The sequence below is a fragment of the Chamaea fasciata genome, unplaced genomic scaffold (genome assembly GCF_029207755.1).
Source record: "Chamaea fasciata isolate MVZ Bird 193981 ecotype frontalis unplaced genomic scaffold, bChaFas1.0.hap1 SCAF_17, whole genome shotgun sequence".
Taxonomy (NCBI): domain Eukaryota; kingdom Metazoa; phylum Chordata; class Aves; order Passeriformes; family Sylviidae; genus Chamaea; species Chamaea fasciata.
This window is the reverse complement of record NW_027094102.1, coordinates 3,861,326-3,883,911: the sequence shown is the minus strand read 5'-3', so window position 1 is coordinate 3,883,911 and position 22,586 is coordinate 3,861,326. Positions and strand designations below refer to the sequence as shown.

At 40.1% G+C, this 22,586-nt stretch overlaps 1 protein-coding gene across 4 annotated transcripts in view; it reads right to left on the bottom strand.

Moving 5' to 3' along the window:
* The window catches only part of PHACTR3 (phosphatase and actin regulator 3), a 100,913-nt gene that overhangs the window by 56,262 nt on the left and 22,065 nt on the right, over window positions 1-22,586 (bottom strand). The window contains exon 1 of one of the 4 annotated variants that reach the window (XM_066199025.1): window positions 16,898-16,970. The exons of the other annotated variants lie outside the window; for them this stretch is intronic. The gene's annotated coding sequence lies outside the window, so the exon portion shown is untranslated. Of the gene's footprint in view, window positions 1-16,897; window positions 16,971-22,586 lie in introns of those variants that run through there. 4 annotated transcript variants of the gene reach the window in all.

Below are 22,586 nucleotides of genomic sequence, written 5' to 3'. Positions count from 1 at the left end.
TCCTATGCACTTTCATGCCCTTGTAATTCCATGCATAATTTCCTTCTTTGCTCAAACACATCGCAGCTCTCAGTTGGTGCTGTCACTGTTCAGTGCCACTGCTGCAGATGGAAAACACTCTTTGTGCTCTGTGAAATGCAAGAGCGTCTCCTTTTGTTTTGTTTTCTCCTTTTGTTTTCTCCTTTATCACTTCTGCTGCTTCAAACTCTTGCTTTCCTCACACCCACTGGCAACAAATACACTTCAGTCACGAGTCTCTGGTGCTCACTCCAGGCTTGCTCTTCAGAGCAGGACAGGGATTTGGGAGAAGGAATACTCAGGCAACAAAAATCTGACATAAACCAGAGTAGGGAAAGGTGGATAGAAAACAGGCACAGCGACCAAATTCAACTTTTGTCTAAGGTTGTGCATCCAATGTGGCTCCTCGTAAAACTGTTCTAAAGCTCCCAGTGATTTATGCCCTTGGTTGGTATGGAAATTGTAATGAAACCCTTCTTGGGAGGTCATTTCACCCCCATGAATGGTTAAATACTTTCTAGGGACAATTTGCTCTGCTGAATGTAACATTCTATAAATATGAGATACATGTAGGAAATACTTAAAGGGGAACATTGGTTTTAAAAAATCATTTAGTCCACTGTCTACTGGTACTTCTCAACAAGGCAATTATACTAAATACCCAGCAGTTCTCCAAAGCCATGTACCACAAACCCCCAGCACCTTTGAAAAGACACATCTGTGCTTAAACACAGAGCAGAGTCAGATGCTGCCAAGTCCCCAAGGGTGATGGCACTGCTCACCTGTTAAATCCTGCATTAAACATCATCCTTAGCATGGAACTTTCTCAAAGCTCAGATAAGGGTTTTAAAGCACTGGTCTGACCTTCTAAAATTCAATTCTTCACTGGTCGAGGGCCAAGAGAAATAATTGCTTATCAAATTTACCGTAGTGATTATCACTGTTTGCCTGAACCAAGACCACAATCTAGTCCTAATGGGAATGGCAGGATCTTCAGAGCAAGAATAAACACAGAAATTACTTTAAATATATGAAGCTGTCTCCTTTGCAGCTCTTGGAATGACTCCATTCCAGGTTGTTTCCTTCTTCTATTCTCGGAACTAGGAAAAACAAACTACTGAGTTGTAGTCCTTGGCCTGTGTAAGAAACAGAAAAATAGAGAGACAATGTCCCACATGGCAACAACAAAACGAGAATTTGGCAGGAGAGCAGCAATGTCTGTCCATTAACTCTCTGTGTCACTGAGCAGCCAGGCAGGGAGAACTATGGAAGTAACTAATTCCTCTTGCTAATGTGATTTATTGGCTGTGTCTGCATTAGCAAGAAATGCAGTGTTAGAAGTGGGGCTGTGAGCAGCTGGTGCTGAGGACTCAACACCTTCTGGCTGCATTTGTTAAGCAGCAGTGGTGTGATCTTGTGACTCCAACTTGACAGCGAACGCGCTCTTTCCTCACAAAGTGCAAAGGAAACAAGATTCTTCTGAATAATAAAAATGCCAGCCAAACTAAACCAGCATCCTTCCAAAAATAAACCAAGAATGCCTGTGTTTTCTTCCCAGAGGATGGAGAAAGATCATTATTTGTCTTACTAAACTGCAAGATTCAAAAGCCCCCTAACCGCACGTGCAAATTTATATGACTTGTTGGTATCAAAGTTCACCAACTTTCATCAAGACATTGGCTCCTAAATTTTTGGTAAAGTAAAAGTTCCCTCGTATTACATTTCCCCCTATATTAGAGCTTATCTGAAGTGTCCTTATATTGCATTTTTCCATTGTGAATACCTGTGTCCAGAGTGGCAGGTGCCTTCCCGGGGCCTTCCGGCAACACAATTTAGCATTAATGAAGTTGCTATGCATAAATTAACAATGGCAATTTCAAAATTCCTAGAATGATGCTGAGGTCATGACAGAAAAAGCAAATTTAATGTGCAGATGGAGTTTCTTTCTGCTTTTTTTCTAATTGAAGAAGAATTTAGTGAAGAAATTTCTGAGTTTAGCAGAGAAAGAACCCTGCATTTAACAAGAGCTGTACTGGTTTTATTAACTGGAGTCAGTCTTCTTGCTGTACAGTGTAACAACTGAGCTTTGTATTCATTTTTTAGTTCATAAACCATTCTTTCCATGAAAACTAGAGAATTGTTGCTAAAAAACAATTTAGAAAAGACATCATCACCATTTATTGAAATGGTTGGATTTGAAAGAACAGGAGAGCGTTCTTGTAAAGACCATTTTAAATTCAAGTGGTTTTCATGGAGAAAACTTGGGTTGGTGAGGCTGTACTGCTTCCAACAACTGCAACAGCCACGGAATAAACCTCAGCAATATGTCTGGAGATGATTAAAATCTCTAGGAATATTAGGCAATAGTTTGGACTAGTAGGATTTTTAATGACTGCAGTGGTTGCACCTCAAATGGAAATACACAGAGGAAGAAACATATTCAAAGCAGGGTCAAAGAATGCCAGGAGCCAAACTAAAATGTAAATGATAACTGCTGAAAAATGGTTTTTTTATAGATATACTTTAGAAATCTACTGGTAGAAGTTCTGCACAGCTCCCTTTAAGTGCTGGCAGGTTCCCCTGAGTGTCACCCTGTGGCTGATGGACCAGGAGTTGTCCTGCTCCTCCTGGACCAGTCTGTGGGTCAAACAGGAGGGGATGCAGCAACTCTGAGCTGCCCAAGATTTTCCTACTCAGAATTTCCCCATGGCTTTGTCAAGGGAACTCAGGGGCTGGGGCCAGCAGGGTGGAGGTGGAGCAGCCTCAATGTGCCCTGGGATACCAAACCCTCTCTGCAGCGTGTCCAGACATTGCTGAGCAAAGTCCTGCCGTGCACATTCTGTCTGAACAGGTAAGATTGCTCCAGTTCTATGTTTAGAGACTTAGCTTATAATGGCATGGTGTTTAAAAAAAAAAAAAAAAAAAAAAAAAGTGGAGAATCTACAATTTTGAGAAGTGTCCAGGGTGATTGCACTTCTGTTCTGCTGGGCTGGTCAGGGCTTATGCAAAAGGACCATTTCCCAAACTAAAGCATGGGAGGAGGCTCTCTCTTTGTACAGAGAAATTTTGTTAATTTTACTGGCCACAAGTTTTAAATTCACATTTATTTAAACGAACAGTCCCAGACAGCTCCTTGGTCTCCAGCTCTTGATTTTCATTTGGGACATGTTTTTGAGACAGAAACCTCTAATGAGTGTTTTTCTAACATTTGCCTTTCATCAGCAAGAATATTTGACTTTCTTTTCATGTTTTCTTCTCCAATTCTTTTAATTTTTAATTTATTACTCTTTACACAAAGGGGATAACCAGCTTTGTGACAAAACTATTATTTTATAACCACCACAGAATATGAACCGAATTTCTGTTTCAATGCGTGAGGTTCTTATGAAACAATAATAGTCTTGTCCATTTCAGCCATATCCTGGGCCTGTTTTTATGTCTCACAAAGCCCAAACAGCTTGGAAAGAAAACCAGCATGGAATATTTTTACCCTGTCTGACCTAAATTTATGTATGTTTTAGTTCTTCCAAGAGAAAGAGAAGTGGAATAACTACTCCCTCTTCTCGGTTTCTTTTCAGCACTCATATTTTAACTGTGTTCTCAGCTGCCTGCATGAGTCATGGAGAGCTGGAAACAAGAACCCCCCACAATATTGTAATAACTGCTTCCTCAGGAGGGAGCCTCTCTGTGTTTTGAGGGATGCCACTAAAAAGCCACAAAAATCTCCTGAAAGTTTCCTTGTGTCATAAAGCTCCATGGGAACTAATAGAGGAAGTGACAATATCTTAGCTGCAAAAAGAGATTATTTGTGAGTGTAATAATAACAAAGATACCTGAAGATTTCCATACAACTGTCTTGAAATTCATGTAATTGTTCTCCAGCATTTGCAGAGATTTCAGACTGCTGTTGACTTTGTGGATTGTTTTGTGTAATGATAGTGTTGAATTTCACTGGTCTAGGCATAGTTTGGATTTGGTTCTGTGATGTTCCAAGAAACTCTGAAATCCACAGGCTTTTATAAGAACTGGGAAGGGTGTTCAGTGCTTGCCAGGCTGATCCACACTATTCCAAGATAAAAAGTTCATCCAGTGCCTGTCCCTTCCTGTACAGTGTAAGTTACACCCAGACTAAATCTGCTCGAAGCTGCCTATGAAATATTTAGAAACAATGGGGGAAGCTCATGGCAGAAAACCCTCCTTCATCCTGAAATGCCATGACTTACTGAGAGCGAGCCAGACCCCTTTTCCTTTGATTCATGTCTGGACTGAGCAGGGCACAGCAAACCAGGTCAAGGATCTTGTGCAGTGAGAGGAAAAAGAAAAAAAAAAAAAAAGGTTAACTTAATCATAAACCAAAATCACTGAGGGGTCAAATGGATTCAAAGAGCAAACACACAACAGTAAAAAGATGTTGTGGAACATTAGCAGAGGCTCTTGATATCAAAGGTGCCCATCAGTTCTCCAGCATTTATAGGCCTGTGTGATTATGTCCTAGCATGCCCTGCCTTAGTCCTGCTGGCTGGAGCTTATCTGCCCCTAACACAGAGATTCAGTCCTAAATTCCTGCCCATGAGGTCAGACAAGGAGTTGGTCACACTGAAATCACATCTCCCTGAGACCCTTCCCTCTTTCACTGGGCTGCCCTTCCCCTTCTCTGCACCCATTCTGCTCTCACAGGGCTGCTTTTGCTGTCATTTCACCTCGGCACAGGTCTGACTGTTCACCCTGCAGCCTCCCCGCCCTGCTCCGTGCAGTTTGCTGAGCCTCTGCACAGGAACAGCCTGACTTTAATCACAACTGTGCAGGGAAAGCCTTTCCTCTCTGAGAAAGCTTTTAGACATTACAAGTATTCAGGGTTCATTTACAACATTGGGTAATGAAGCAGAGCTAAAAATACCATATGTTCCTTTGACATTGCCCATTCATTGCTACAAATGACTGGAATTTCGGTGGCTGCAGAACAAAACATGTTTTATGTTTTTGCTTTTAAGTGAAGCTGTGTATAAAGCTTTTTGCCACTTGGTGGAATATCCCAGTGTTTTACATAAGAGGATAAAAAAGTTTATTTGGATAAAGCAACCAAGCCTGCAGCTTGTTTCCCTCTCATTTTCTTTAATGAATGAGGAGAGATCTGAGAATGTGTGATCACAGGAGTGGAACTGGCTACATTTTTTCAGTTATGAGAAAATACAGTGAGGAATTTATTGAGTCTGCCCCCCAGAACATCACCTCTGATTGGCAATTCAGTGCACTGGATAAGCAGAAGTCTTTTCAATCGGCTTCAAGCCTCCTCTGCAATCTGTGTAAATCTATTTCAACAACAGAATGAGATTATCAAAGCATGAGAGAGAACTGACACATAGGGCCAGATTGTTTGAAGATGTTTATTTTAAGTCATTTCACATAATCTTATTCACTATATTTGTTTTTTGAACTTGGAGAAAGGGAAATTTTTTTCCCCTAGTAATTAAAACTCTGAAGGCGGACACTCTTGCCTGCACAATAAAAGAACTTATAATATTTTAGAAAGTATTAAAAAAAAACCCCTATGAAAACCCTCAACTAATTTCTTCCTTTCAAGTGCTGAAATGATCTAATGCTATTAATAGAAGATTCTTTCTCTGTGGAAAATTTATTCTTCTATTTAAAGCTACTGGGGAAAAGCTTGAAAGAACAAAAAATTATGATTCTGCCATCTGGCTATCAGTATAGCCTTCAGATGATGAGTTCAGATAGTGGCTTTAGAATGCACACATTTATCTGGAAAGGAGGCAGGATGATAGACAAGACATCATTTCTCCACACAGCTGCACCCCATGGCTACACCCCTGCTAAAATCCCAGCTGGTCCCTTAGTGCTGGGGAAAGCAAACTGGGGGATCTCAGACTGACAGCCCTGAAAACCACACGTTTCCTTCATGCCCAAGACCAGGCAGAGCTAATGCAGCAGCAGAACCTCCCCAGGTGCTGCTCAGCCAAGCCTGAGCCTAACCCAGCTGCCCCAAGATTAGCAGAGCAGGTGTTGCTGTGTCCCCATGATCTCCCTGCAGAGGGATGAAATTGATACCAGAGCTGGGATGACATTTCACGTGGGCAAAGGATGAGAATTCCTGTCACAATAAATCAGCAAACAGAACACCTCCCCGGGAGTTTAAAGGGACATTTTATACTGACTAGCTCATATCCTGCTTCCAGGCACCTGATCCGTTAGGCTTCACTTCCTTGACATGTGCTGGCACTTGGTAATTTTCTTCACATGCTGACCCTGCACCCAGGTGCCATTCTAGGGATTCACTCCAGGGTTATGGGAGTTATGTGTCTTGTGCATTCCTGATGGGATCATGCAGAGATCATATTCACAAAAACATAGGGGCGTGTTGCCCAAAACATGTGATTCACAGTAAACACAGTGAAACCTGAATAGAAGGCTTAAAGCTGAAAATCAAATACTTCTTTGGATTTTGTTTTTGGTTTAATAAGGAAATGGAGGCAAAGTATTTGTAAAGTGAACACTGTGCTAGAAATCTCCGAGTAACCCGAACCCAATTCTATCTCTGCAGCATCTGCATGGCTGTGAGCTCTAAAATGGAGAGCTAAGCAGCATTCCCCATTAGCAGGGTGTTGGATGGGAGGAATTATGTATTTCCATGATATATGCATGGCATGGAATCAGATACAGCAGCTCAGACCCCCTAACACAACTTTTTTTCCACAAGAAGATGTATCTTTTTCCCTTAGAAGATAGACGTGCCAAGCAGGTCTTGGTTTACAAACTCTTGGGCTGGTCTCCAATAAATTGAGTTTTTGGGCATTCAGTAACAGATCAAAATGACCACAATCCCACTGGTACAAAGCGCAGATCCAGTAGAAATTCATTCTGCCCTCTCAGATTGTTTAAAATACATTGGTTAGTCCACACTGCTCCCGCAAGCTTTTTCCCGGATCAGGTATCATCTCTCTGCACCACTTGTACTTTGTGCCGTATCAAGAATTGTCTGTCATCCCCCAGTTGGCATCAATCTGGCACAAAAGCACAGAGCTGGCATGAAGTGTGTCACAGCTCTGGCTGATTTGACAGAAATATGGTCATTTGCCCATGGCTGCTCTGCAGAAAACCTGTCCTGCTGTTAAAAGCCCTCGTGCCCAGATCTGGTGTCGACATCAGCCTCTTGTACGATGGCAGAGCCTGGTGGTGCCACAAGATGAGGGGAAACTGATGGAACATCCCTGCCTGTGCCCCAGCCCTGAGCTCGGGATGGAAAAAATGAGACATTTCATGGTGGCTCCAGCCCCTGTGCACTTCACTGTGCTCAGTGACCCCAACTCTCAGCAGCAGCTCCTGTGGCAACTCTCCTGCCACAAGAACAGCGAGGAGAGGATTTTTTCAGGGCGTGAGCCTGTGCTGTGCAGCTGCAGCCAGCAAGGGGGATGCAGAACAGCTCTGTTTTCAGAGCAAAACAGACACCCTTTCCCTCATGTCTGCTCTTCTTGGCTTTGGGCTTTTGGCTTATGCACCACAAATTCAGTAGTTATTCTGTAGTCTGAATCTATATAATTTATCGATACCATGTATAGGTATGCAGGCAGCATTACACATTGTATTACGTAATTACATTTTCAAAATCTAAGAAAACAACATCAAGGAGTCTGCTGATAATATGGATTCGATCACAAAATAGCTGCTTCCGTAGAGGTCAGGGTCAGAGAGGGTTTGGGAGCTTGGTTTTAGAGTGGCACAGTCAGCACCAGAGATCTTGTAAAGCCAACCCAGCTCCCCAGCAGAACCCAGTGCTCAGCCTGCCTCGCTGAGCCAGGCTGTTCCTAACCCCTCCTCAATAATGCATCTCATTCATCCCAGTAGCATACACCATGACTTTCAAATAAAACAAGATAATGCATGAGTTAGAAGTTGGATTTTGGCATCTATTACAGTGCTGTCTTACACGTTCATATTTATAATGCTCGAGTGCCTAAATGCACAGTGAAGGGGCTGTAAACAAGAGTTAACTGCAGCTCCCATTAAAGGGTTCTTTGGGTCTCCTCATCTCTCCTGGTTATTCTTTCCTCCGGTTCCTTTTTTTCCTCTTTTTTTTTTTCTGTTTCCCCACCCCAGAGCTGGCAGAAGGGCAAGGGGAGAAGGGCAGTGCTACTTTGTACCTAGGCAAGATTAAAAGTGAAAAGCTTTGACATCTCCGAAGCCAAAGCTGGCAAAGCCAGCTGAAAAAACCAAACCTTCATTCTCCAAATTGCAAACTTTTCTTATTCGTTGAAAGCATTCCAGTGTGGCTTCAGGATACGCTGAGCCAGCCTAAAGGCAGGTTTCACTTATGTTTTGACCGTTTAAGAAGGAAAACAACTCTCATCTTCCATGATGCTCTTTGGCAGTCAGTAAATATATTTTACCATGGTAACTGTAAAGCCACTTGAGGCTTGAAGACACAAATTCTTAATTAAAGTGGTCCTCGACATCCTGTTCTACTGACTAACCTGGGCACTCCACAGTCATTAAGAATAAAAAGCCCACATGAAGTAGCTTAGTATCATGTATTAGTGTCATGTTTTCCAGTTGTTACTTCAACAGAACAGCTGAGTATTACATAATCCTGTTTTGTAATTATATACCCAAGTGCTTTACAGAGGAAGAAAGCTAAAATGTGAAGAGGGACCTGAGTCAGGTTGATCCAGTGCTGGAAAGAGAAACTTCACCTCTGAATGTTGTTCCAGAACTCTGCCTTTTAGCTGCTTTAGCTAAATCCTTTAGCCCAGCAAATTCTGTCTGGTTGCAGGTTGAGGAAGGTCCCCAGAGGTGCCCTGTGATATGATACCTTATCTTGCTCTGAACATGCTAGAATTCAGAGATTGTGAGGTCTGAGGGTGCACAAATGGATAATGTAATTAGTTTTTTTGTTGGGTTTTTTTACCAAACCTGAATGCTGTGCAGAATGACTGCACTGACTGCCACAGAAGAATACTTTCAGTGATGGTAGCATGCAGCTGTACACAAAGTATGTGCATATTTAGACCTAATTTGAGATATAGCTGCCACAGCTGGAGGTATGAATCACATAATGGCAGCGGGTTTGGGCTGTTCTGATGTGGAACCACTCAGCTCCCCGTGCAAAGCCAGGGATTGCCAATCCAAGCCTTCCTGCAGGCTCAGTTCATCATCCCCTCCTCGGCACCGTGCCCTCACCTTCCGTGCAGACAGAAGGAAAACTTCTCAGGGCTCACAATTTCCACAACCAGACCTCGCTGCACAAGCAGAATTTCTTGCCACGATTCTTCTCAAAATAGATTAATCTTTGTAGAAAATGAGAGCAGAGGCTAATGAGGGTTGAGGCACAGATGGGATGGCACCAGCAGCTACTTCCTACAAACACAGCAAAGTAATAGTTTGTAGCACGACATTTAATAAAACCAAGCCCTACCAGGATGCACAGCTCCAGGGGAATTTAGTTTGAAGTAAGATCTGATGCTGTCTGGCTTTCTTCAGTGAAATGCATGACACCTGGTCTCCTTATCTCACCTTATCAATTTCGTCACATTTTTAATGAGCAGAAATATAAAAAGTAAACGGTTCCTTTCTCTACTTACAATACCAATTTTATTTCTATGACACTTACTTTGAATAACCAGAGTTCATTTTTAGACCCCTGTTCAATATTTCATTCGGAAGATTTCACAAGCATCTTTGAAATGCTATTTTGAATCTTCAGCAATGTTCATTGCAAATTTCCTGGGATTTTCCCCCCCACACTCAAACTGGGCTCTGTCTTTCAGAGTGAGGGAAGAGCAGTTTCAGGGTTTGCTTATGAATCCAGCTCCATTCCCAACTGAGAGAGAAGTGAGGACCCTGTAGACCAGGATACAGATGAACTGTGGGTATTTTCTGTATTAGCCCCCTCTCTGTGGATGGTCCCTAAAAATCTAAATGTTGTTCAGGGGTGTGTCACTTTCTATTATGAATTCTGAATAAGGAATCATGAACTAATCCCAGAAAAGAGTAGCCCAGTGGGATAAGCATCAAACAGAGTTTCAGCAGTTATGGAATGACAGATATATTTGTGTCTTGATACATGTGCAAGTAACAGTAACTGGCATTGATAACAGCATTTGGGAAGTTGCTGTGCAGTTTTGCACTCCGAAGAAAATAATCTGATGTGTCATTTGGCATAAATTGCCTCCTCTGGATTTGCAGATCACTGCAGTTCTGTCCCATTTTAATTGGGTTTCACTGTGCTAATTTCTCTGGATTGTTGCATTTATCACCTTCCAGATGATTTTTAAATCCTGTATTGAAAATGAATTATCACCTATCTTTCATCTTCCAGATAGGAAAAAATAAGAAAAATTGGGGAAAGTTCTCATTATCTGGAGTAAAGGGAGAGGTGAGAGGATCCTGCTGCTTTTCTCTAATTTGGGCAGTGTTTTTAGCTGACTTCCAGTGGCAGTGCAGGTGTAACACACCAGGGAAAGTCTCCATGGGGCACTGTGCCTGTGCCATAAAATAGGCCCAGCTTTATTTTCCCGGCACTGAAAACAAGGGAAAAGACTTGTTACCTGCAGACATGGGGAGAGAAACAGTCCTTTGGCTTTATTATCATTGCCATGTGTGTGAATTACATCCCCTTGAAGATCGCATACATCCCCCCTCCCCCCTTTTTTTTTTTTTTATTTTTACATTGGGAGAGGGGCAAGAGAAAGGGGTGGATCCCCTTGGCTGTCTGGTTTTTGCGCCTGTAGAGTGCATGTCGATCAAATTTTCAAGGTTTATTCCCCAAAAGTGAGAATCAGAAATTTACATTCTGAAAGTTTGATACTTGGATGTATTTGTCCATCTTCCCAAGTGGCGCTGAGGTGGTGGCGCCTGGTGATCATGCCTGGAGAATCTCACAAGAGACTGAGATCTAATTTTGGCAAAAAAAAATACAGTGCTGCAAAAATAACATTAAAGGTCTGTTAGCTCAGTTTTCTGTGAGTGACAGAGCTTATTTCTTCTTGAAAAGCATTAATAGATTTTTGCAGATAGACAATAGAAATTAATTAAATTTTCTGGCCCACGTGGTTATTCAGCAGAGCTTGGTGGAGTGACTCATAAGGGCTCAGTAGCCCATGATTTAATTTAAGTTACATGACTTCTAAGAAAATCTGGAGATTTTGGGGGAGGGAGAAGAACTTTTTATAGAAAGAATTAAAGAACAAGGAAGGACCGGGGAATAAATTTGAAGGAATCTGGTGCACAAAGCTGGAGAAGGTTGGCACTAGCAGCCTCAGTGGAAGATGGGATGGACAGACCCATCCTTCATGTGTAGTAATCCTGACCTTTGCTTTAAAGGAATACTTGGTAGCCAAAATATATATATATATATATAAAATATATATAATATAGATTAACCAGAAGGAGAAGGTTGAGACAGGGGTGGCTGAATTAAATATTACAATAACTAATCAGATTAGTCACATGTGGCATTCTCCTCTTCAAGCACTGCACAAGGGGTGAAGTCAGGAATTTGCTGTACTATTAACAAATCATGGGATATTCAAACAAATCAACGCTTTCATCAGCTTCTACCATTTCATCACTTTACTTCTGAAATTGATTTTATATTTTAGGTCTATATATTCCCTGAAATACATTTCTCTGCATATGTGGAGCATGAAAAATTAATCCATTAACAGGTATTCTTTAACTAGGTCTCGAGAGCACTGTGAGCCTGAATTATGCTGCATTTTCCAGTATCCTTTTAATTTTGCATGTTCTAGATAAAAAACAGTTTCCTTTAAAAATCGTTGCTCTCTTCTCTGTAATGGTGACAGGAGGGGAAGAGGATATTGAAAAGTTCCTCATCAGCATAAATAAATTAAAGTCCCCACTTCAGAGAAGCCAAGAGGAATGAAGTTCCATTAAATGTTTTAAGAGGAAGCTGGAGGCAGAGATGACCCACGTGAAGCTCCCCAGTCTAAATGTATTAGCAACTTTCTCCACACTTGGATTTTTAAATAATCTATTTCACATAATCTATTAAAACTGAAACATCTCTGAAGGTAGTGCAGTTAGAGGAGGGATTGTGGTACCACATATTTAAATAATGGGGTATCACTTTTGCAGTTTTAAAGCTGCATTTGCAGGTTTAAATCCAGCTTTCTGTTAATAGGGCCAGTCTGGTATTTCTGTCTTTCCCCAAGCTCCTCCTCTCTTTGTCATCCCTTTCTCTGCTGCCTGGTGATGCCTCCTTTTGCAGGATTTCAAAGATTTGCAAAAATTTCACAGCAGTAATCCTGTCATCCAGCCAGGGAGATCTATGTACACTATTTATAAAGTGAAACAGTTCCATTCGCTGCACAACAGCAAATTCATGATTAATTAGGTATTATTTTAGAGAGCTTCTCACACAGCCAGTGTTGTCAGCTCAGGATTCAACCCCAAGTTTTATGGTATTTATGCTTCAGTGTGGTTTTTTCAGGCAGATATCGATAAATCGGACACTATTTGCATTTCTTACCGTCACTTTTCATAAGGAACGCCTTGTGCATGGGTCAGGATATCCCAAACCTGGAAGATCTGTTGTTTTTTCCTTTGTACAGTCCTGTACCACTGACTTGCCTGGTGGCCTTGAGCTACCTTTCCCTTCCCTCTGGGTTCTTTTTTTCCTCTTTGAGTAAAAGGGATACAAGGAATTTAATTTCCTTTGAAAGGTATGATTACCACTTGCAATGTCCGCTGGAGTCTTGGGATAATGGATGGATGTGTGTTTAATAGAGAGGACATTCCTGGCAGCTGCTTTGGCAGGAGGATCCTTCCCTGTGACAGCAGCACCATTTTAGTGCTTGGGAGGGGAAAAGGAGAAATATGCCCAGAGTTTCTAAGGCGATCCTGCTCCATTCATCCTGGCAAACTTTAATTTTTGAATACCCACCTTTTCCCTGCTGAATCTCCTTAATTTTTCCACTGCCATTCATTGTGTTTTATGACAGTTTTATCTTGAGTTATGGGCATATTTTTCATCTGGGTTTCAAACATAGTATGTTTTTGTCAGCTTGAAGTCATCTTGTAGGCATCTTGCTTTCTGGGCTGTTTATTTTAAGGTTTTCTTTTTTTTCCTGAACATCTCATTTTTACATGGGCCCTTTCTTAGAAATGAAGCACCTGAATGCACTGGGCCTCCTATCCCCCCCCAAAATAAAACTGTATTTTGGCCCTTTCTCCTTCAACCCTTTGGAACTGAGCCCTGAGCACCAGTTAAGATGAAATTCAGAATTTATTTATTGTGGGTCCAAAAATTCTTTTTGATAAAGCAGTTGTTTACTGGGTCCAAAATTATTTATCCCACTTGTCTTGAAGAGAAAAGGATGCAGGCTGTAAGAGGGGAACCTTCTACCATTGTTACTACTCTGCAATTTATAGCTTTTCCTTCTAATCTTTTTTTTTCCACTAAAAATTGAAAGTTCCAAAGTCCCATTTAAGTCTCTTTAATTCACTTGACATATTTTTTTTTCACTGAGATGCTTTTGCAAATATTAACAACCTCCGTAAACAAGACCAAACCACACAGGGGAAACTCCTCCTTAACCTGGTCCCTGAAGAGCCATTTGGAACAAATGGCTTTGCATAATCCAGCTTTTTTCTAATTAGCATCTCTGGCAATAAGCCACTTGGGTATATTTGATATGCTTTTATCTTAAGATTAAATTTACATTTGCTGCTAGGTAGCTCTGACATCTTCATTCTTGTCTTAGATCTCTGTCATGACATGATTGTTGTGTGATCACCATTCCCAGCAAAGGAGCCCCTGTTTGTAAATGGCTCAGGCTCATCCGCAGGGATGGGCTCTACAGTCCTGCCAAAGAAGAATTTGGGGGAGTTTTTTGTAACTTGCCTCTTAGAATTCAAAAAATATTGCTGTAAAAGCTGCAGGGCAGGTTTAGAGTATTTTGGGAGTCATGTAACAATTCCAAGAACTAAGATGGAAAACCAACCAAGAAAATAATTGATAAATAAGAATATTTTTTTGAAGAGACTGCAATTTAACCTCTAAAGGAGGTTACTCCAGCTTTACAAGACAGACTATGGCACAGATTTTAATGAATTTTCCAAAGTTTTGAAGAACTGAATAAAGAACAGATCCTTTCCTTAATCCAGTTTTCTAACCACAAAACTTTTCCCTAACACAGACCACTAAGCACTTTCAAATAGAATTTTTCAAGGGCAGATTGACTATCGGTGCTATAAATCATTCCAGCTCTTATGAAATCAGTTGATCTATTACTGATTATATCAGCTGAGGATCTGCCACAGGACTCTCCAGTACAAAATAAGTTAAACAATACAAATCAAAGGAAAGTGCTTTCACAAACACTAGAAATACTAACAAAATTTCTTGTGCCATGAAAAAAATAAATAACTTTTAAAAAAATTGCATTTAAATAGATTTTTTTAATGCTTGGAAACAATGAGAAAGTTCTCTGGTCACAGTAGGAAATGTGTAAATCAGATCAGTCATTCAGCTAATTCATTTTAAAAAGTTTCCACTATTAGGTTCACCACAGCTGCTTTAGTGAGAGTCTTTACTGCAAAGTGCCAAAAAGGATGGCAAAAATCCTACCATGCAAAGTTACCTCTCCTAGACATCCCCTTCTGAGATTAGAAACATAAAAATCAAACTGCAGTGCAAAGCTAAAGTGATTGCTATAAATCAAACAGGAATCTAATTCCATTCGCCACACAAGCCTTTGGGATTTTCACCATTTCTGTGCTTAATCAGATTTCATTTGATGGCCATTCATTAAGGAAAACATTCCTATTTCCCCAGGTAAGCAGATTTCTTCCTGCAAACAGCTTTGTACTCCACTCTCACTTTACCACACGAGTCTGTTGAGTGTTCAGGCCAAAACCACAGAGCAGGAAAATACTAATGCAGAACTGGAAATCCTTTACTTGTTCTCATCTGAGGTTTGTTCGTCTCAAACACCACCGGGAGAGTAAGGAAAAGTGCTCCAGTCACACAAGTCTGAAATTGTATTGGGCATTTTTCACTAAGACCATGCTGAAATAAATACCCTAACGCTACCCCTTGAGGTCTACTATAAATCTGCTCCTTTTCAACCCATTAAAAGCTACATAAATCACATTCTCTTAGCTCAGGGTTGCTTTATAATTGCATAATAGTGCCAGATTTCCAGCAGAAACAAGGGCTTGGTGGTGGACATGTAAATCTTCAGGTAGTTGAGAATCCACAACAGAATTTAGTAAGACATTACTCTCTAAGCATGTAAAGAGCTGCTTTATCTAATGGGTCTGGAAAATCAAAGGTGATTTTTCACCTCTCAAGTGAGACAGTCAAAATTAGCATTTTCAAATCCCTCTGTGATGCTCTGCACACCCGTCAGATCTGAGGTGGAGACTCCAGCCCCACACTGCTCAAAGCTTTTGTGCAGCAGGTACTGTAGTGACAGGCACTACATAAAAGCTTCTGAATATATTAATAACTTCTGCCCTTACAGATTACTGGAGAAAAATGTTTGTGATGTGCACTTTAAGGCTGCATCACGATGCGTATGCTCATGAAACCAAGTGAAGATTGCAGAGGCAACCATAATTCTGGCACTTCCTAAGTTTTTAGTGCCTGCCTTTAAAATCTTTGTAATGTGCTTTTAACATGGAGGCTTTCTGGTATATAACATGTGATTATCTGAAATTACATATACATTTTCACGGTATCTGGAGAACATTTTGTTTTGTGCTTTAGAAGGATTCCGAAAATAATCGTTATTTAACTAAAACATCTTTGGCTTTCTTTTCCTTTTGCTTTTGTGTGGAAGCCACAGAAAAGCTTTTCACATGCCAGATGAATAATGTGTAGGAAGAGTGAGAGAGGAAGGGAATTGATGGCTTCTTTTTAAATATGTGAATTTAATTTCACCAGGCACTTTATTTTAATCATAATGCAGATCCAAATTTATAGGGGAAAAGAAAAAAAGAATCTCCTGGACGCTCCTATATGTTAGTTCATATACATTACTGAAAAAGTTCATATTCTATAAAAGAACATATTTCTTTTCTGATTTTTTCAACTGTTGTTTGAAAATGAATATACATCGATATCTAAAGTACTAGGTAGCATAAAAACATTCTGCCTCTTCAAACTACAGCAAACTGCAGTCAGAGGCTTGCTGGACAACTGTTAGATTACCTGACCAGATTTAGAGGTTTCACAGACAGAAATCTTCTTGCACTGTTTGATTTTTTTAGCAAAACTTTTTCTCATCAGTGCCAAGAAGAAAAAATATGAGCTATCCAACACACTCCGAAACTCAGAAGTACTATGGCACTTGCAGTGAGAAAAATTCCTGATTTCCTGCCCCCATTCCCTCCAGCTTCTCTGCAACATAACTGCAGACATAAATCCCTCTCCCTATTGGAAAAGTGTATCTATTGATCCTGAAATAAGCACGTGTAGCAGTTATGCAATTGATCTGCCAGCACCATCCCCAGTTCCCAGTTTGGGAGGAACACGTTCCTGGTTATGAAATGGATCATTTTCAGAGCCCAAAGCATGAAAGAACAATCCTACTTGCTTAGGTAAAAGACAGCCAATGGAATTTTTTCTTCTATTCCTAATGATCACAGAAATAACACATTCTTGCATATTTTATCACAAGCAAAATATCCGAGAAGTCCCAATTCCTTCCTGTTAAAAGCTCGCAGCATTCCCTCAATACACAACCTCAGAAATAGATTGAAAACATCCAAAGCTTTAATGCCCACCCACCTCAGCTAAAACTCCCAGTAAACAGATGAATTTATAAAAATAAGGTATCTGTAGCAGGAAGAAAGTATTTATCCATCTTTCTATTCATTTCTTTTATCCCTTGCTACTCACCTCCAAGAGCTGCTGCTGCTCGGAGCACACAGAAGGCAGCAGCTCGATCCCAGGAAGAAAAAGGTTGTTTCTTTTCACCCTCTGTTACTGCTCTCCCTTGAAACTCCTTCACTTTCTCTCTCAAGTTGCACAGGAACACAAGGATGGACCCTTTGGGCTCTCTCCAGGTCTGTGTATATTATGTAAAACAGATGAATGCATTTCCTCTTTTAACCACGAAAATCATGTCTGCACTGACAGGCGCCGGGATCATTAATGGTGCGCTCTGTGCAACAGTGCAAGCCCACAGAATGCTCGGAACTGGGCTCAGCCCTCTAAATGCAGGACCAGATGAAAATCCGCAAATCAACTTCTCTTTGTTGCAAAAGTTTTTCTTTTTCTCTCCCACAGCAGAAGCTGGAAATCGCTGTTTAACCAGGACATTTCATTGGAAATGCTGGAGCAGAGCCCTAGACTTGGTGTAACACCAGAAACAAACACACCGGAGATGTTTTGGCCGTTAAAATGCCTCTAACCCCAGTGTAACTTTCGGTCAGCTACCACATCAAACCTGTGATTCCTTTCTCCCAAGACAATTTTGTCTTGTAGCACTGTCAGCAAACTGCTCCAGCACTGCTTGAAAAGATTCCAGCCCAAATTACAGTACTGAAAGCCTGTTCTGGCCTCTTCCCTTACTATTTTTTTTTCTAGAATATTTACATTTCATAGTATTCCCCACCCAGTCTTAGCCATAGTTCCCAGAATGCAGGAAAACAGTCTTTCCTTCCTGCCATCCTAAATGCCTTCATTAGGGAGACTTAACATTGAAGTGTTTTGGAAGGCAGATGCTCTGGATTTAAAAGAAACAGGAGAGGACTCAGCGAACAGCTGCATTGCTCTCAGCTTCCAGAGAGCCGTATTTCAGAATGGTTTTCTACATTATTTTGTCAGTGGGAACATATTATTACCATCTATATTTAAAAATACTGGCTTTCCTGCACGAAGGCAACAGCAGACTTAAAACCACAATGACTGCTCTGTGCAAGTATTCTGTGCCAATGGTGCAGAAAATGAGATCCAAGTGAAAAACAAAGTGGTTTAGAAGGTCTTTGCTTGCAAGGTGTCTGTACGGAACCGGCCAAAAACTACCAGTACAGGAATTTTTGTACACTGTAATCAATATTCACAGTTCCTTGTTGAAATTTCACTGAGCGCTCAGTAAAACCTTGTTCTTACTAATGAGCACTATTGTATTACATCTGTAGTACATTGTAAGGCCGGAAATTAAACCCGTGTTCCAGAGTTAAAATTTTTCTGTTCTAAAAGAAAATATTTTTCAAGTAAATTGAACACTGTCTGTTTCTGTAGATATTAGATCATGCAATTTCTGAAAGAGTCTGGCAGACAATTCCACTTTGGAGCCCTGAGCATGCCTCCTAGTAGACAACTGCCAAAACCCAGGGAGAAAATCTAAACACATTTTCGATAAAATCGTATAAATTTAAAGTAAATCACAGTCCTTTTTTCCCCCCCAGGAAATAGATATTAACAGTCTTTTCTCTTATTGAGTCTTCTTATGCATCATCTACAACCACCCACATTTATTTTTCAGAATAGTTTAGGCAGTGACTAAAGGATCCACTGCAGCTCAGGTAAATTGCTTCTTCTGAAAAAATGCATTAATCATGCGGATAATATAAAATTGATTTGGTTTAATTCAATGAACATATGCAAAACAGAGACTTTCAGTCATTAATAGGACTTCAGTGGACAGCCCACTCTTTATCCCCTAAGGGATTCTTTAGGGGATAAGTTTAATGAAGCACTGTTTCAACAACTTATTATCTTTGGGAGACTTTTAATTAATGTGAGTGGCAGATAATTAAAAAAAAATACAATGTCCATCTCTTACCATTCTGTGCAGAGAAATCATTCCCTTCTGCTTACTGAAGTTCTGGGAAAAGCCATGAAAACCAAAGGCCTAACATCAAATGTAAATAAAAATATTAAGCAAAATCTCTATTAAAAATTAAAGACTCTTAAAGCAAAGTTCCCAAACATGTGCCTAAATCCAAGAACTTAGTCTTCACAAGGTTAATAGGATTCATCTGTCAGGGAGATGCCTTATGCCAAACAGGCTTCTTTGAGTTTTAAACCCATGTTTGCTAAGCTTCTAAATACTTGAAATTTAGGCACACAAGTTTAAAAATCTGGCAAAAGCTTCTTAAATGCAAGTGAAAAATAAACAAGTTTCTATGAATCATCACTCTTCAGGCCCAGAGAAGTTACTCAATGCAGGAGCTGTGTCACGGCCACAGCAGCAACCAAAGCAGGAGGAAACTTGGGGTAGAGAACTAACAAATGAATAAACATCTTGAGGAGGCTGATGCTTTGTACTCCTGCTAATGGGCAAAATTCCCCAAGAGCCTAGAACAGCTTAACTTCAGATTTTTCAATGCCATAAATAAAACTTTGCCTCCTTAACAGGACTCAGACTTAATCTTCCCTTTTTACATGAGACTCAGGACTCTCATTTTTACACTTCCATATATGAAGCACCTCTGGCTACTTCCACAGCAGGGATAAATCATCTCTACTGTGAACACAGGCCTTTTTAAGGTATCTCTTTGAGAACCGGAGCTTCATCCATGCACTTTGTATTCTCCATGGAATGGAATTCTCCATTTCTTAGTGGGAACTAAGTTTTAGTCAAGATTTTGTTAGCAAACATGCTTCAAGTATGTGAATTTCATAACATCCCAAATGTCTCATGTAAAATTCTGTGGATGTGGCAATAGTTTTGGATAATAGTTAACATTTCAGCTGCCAATATATTTCTGTGTTAGAAGACATTCATTTATTTATGAGATTCATAGATCTTTGGATTATAGCTAAAATTTAAGACAGTCTTTGCTGGTAATAAATTGTGACTCCTTTCACTGAAGCTGGCCAACATTCCATCTTCCAATGCCTTATTGTGCAGCTTCTTTAAAAGTCTTCCAGTAAAAAGAGATTAAATTGTCAAAGTTACCAAGTAATGGCTTGGGCAGTTGACAGAGCACAAACTTGGCACACAAAGAATATGTGGATATTGAAAATCTTGTTTCCTCACTGAGGAAGGGGTCACTGGGTGCAAACTGGGTAGGTTACCTCTGGAAAATCCAAGGTGTTTTGCTTTTGATTCCTGTTTTCCAAGAAAAAAAATGACATTGAGAAAATCTGTCTGTGTATCAGAATGCTGAGTGCTAATTTTAGAACTCTTCAAATAGAATCAGAAGACTCTCTGAGACACTCACAATGAAGAAAAATTGGCATTTGAGGAATCCTTCTTAACAGGTTTTAAATTAGGTGAAATTAGGACTACAACATTCAGTATTTCTTAAGCACTCATAAATTATGTTTGGACCCAGTTTTCAGACTTTTTTTCTATCAGATTTAATGAATACCTATAGAAGAGGCATACTCATAAAAATTGGAAACAGCCACTTTTTAAAGCAAAAACTTTAAGATTAGATTTAGAAATACTGTAGAATGAGGCATTTGTTCTCTTGTTGCCATGAACCCAAAGAAATCTCTCTTATTTAAAAGTCTTTTTCATTTGAATACACTTAACATGCTTGGAGTTTTGTTACTACTGCAGTAATTAACATTTGTAACCTTTGCTGATTTGGAATTAATGTTATATTTAGTAGAAAAAGAGAGAGCAGAGATTCCAATATATTCCTGGAAGTATCTTTAAAATCTCCCAACAATTATACTCAAAAGCTAGAAAATTCATATACTGCTATCACTGTGTGTCTTGCTCCACCCTAATTAGGATATTTGGGGGCCTAAAATGTGGCAATAAGTTCCTTTCATTTTCTCAATAAGGTCTTTTTTTTCAATTTTTATTTTCATCATCTGTCACAGAAATTTGTTGTATGTGTAAGCAATTTAATGGTTCACTGAAAGGTTGTTATGCAACTGAGTTGTATAAAACCCTGTCCAAGCCCAGAAATTACTGTAAGGGGGAAACACCGAAATGGTGAAGGGCTGAGAATTTAAGATGTTTTCTGTTGGTATTTCTGTCTTTTGTCAGTGGGTTTGTAGAGCTTCTATGAGGGCAAGAGATTACCTAATGTTGGGATATCAGGGATAAAAAGCTGCTGCCCAAGCAAGAGTCTGGAGCCATAATTTAGCCAATGGGGAGTCTGTAGTGCCGTATCTGCTTTGCACAGGTCTGAAGCAATTATTCCAACACAGAGTTTTCCAAACAGAAGCCACTCAGTGCAATGCTGAGCTATTATTAAAATCATTAAGCCTGGATTTATCAGTGTAGGTGATGAATGATTAAATGCATCATTCCAACTGCCCCAGGGTCAGGACTCGAGGGCTTTCTATCAATACATGTTCATAATCCTGTACATGAGTACAGTGGATGGGAAGTATTATCAGTTGGTGAAGATGCCACTGACGCAGTTTCTGAGCCCTGTGCCAGCATGTACGGCTATTTCCAGGGCGAGGATCAAGGTGCAATTAATGCAAATGGCAGATCCTGCCAGCATCCCTCAGGTCACTAAATCAGGTGGATTCCTGTTGAACACTGCTGTGATTATCCACAGGGCACAGCACTGCTCTGTGAGTGAGGGATGCAGAATGGGACCCTAAACTGATTACACCTAAGTACTACTCCAGAAGCAGTGAAAGACCCAACACTGCAGTTTTTATTTCACTGACACTGATTTCGACAGGAATAAGAGCTCTTCTTAAGGTACATGACAGAACAAAGAAATATCATCATGCTGTACCCTTGTTTCTGCAAAAATAAGATATAACTTCACCATTCCGTTTATTTTCCAACCACAACATCCGCTGAGAAACTAGAAACTCTTCTTTGCAAAGAACCTTTGTATTGGACTGGATGATCTTCTGTGATCCCTGCCAGCCTGAATCACTCTGTGATCCTGTGATCTGTTTATGTAACCCCTACAAAAAAATACATGTCCACATCCATCAATTATTTACCAATATTTCTACAGATGTCCCAAATATATGTTTTTGACCTTCAGGCAGAAACGCTGAAGCACAGTAGAAAATTCCACTTGGCCAAAGCTGGAAAGGCTTAGCAGCCTGTAAATTATCCACTCTTCTAGACTGTAAGAGTAACTTTAGTAAAGCAAGAAACAGTAAATCGGGTTCATTTTGTACAAAAAATACAAAAGCAAACCAGCTGTTGAAAACCAGCACCACTCCTTGGGGTGAATTTATCTATTTGCAATTGAAATGCCCTGTTTGAGCACTAAATAAATTTTTAAGGGAAACTTTATGGACATTACCTAACATCACACACAACATGTATTTCTCTTCCCACTTGTTAAAAGAAGATTTTTGTAGCTTCTAACATTTGTCACACAGAGCATATCATTTGAAACAGGGATGACCATTTTTTCACCAGCCAACATAAAATAAAGTGAAAAGAGTGATGTTAAAAAGCAGTAGCACTCAACTGTAATCCCTGTAGGATTTTCTCTTATCACTTCCCACATTCTGTGAGCATTCTTCACAATTTCTCCTGCCTTTTCACTTGAAGATGAGATGGTCTTTCCAGAGAATAATCAGTGAGAAAGCAATTTCTGCACTGTGTAAAAGTACATCGTTTGTTTCTAGTCTGTTCTGAAAACACAGATTTCTGTCCTTCCTATAGGGGCTAAATCATGAAACGACTGAGTAT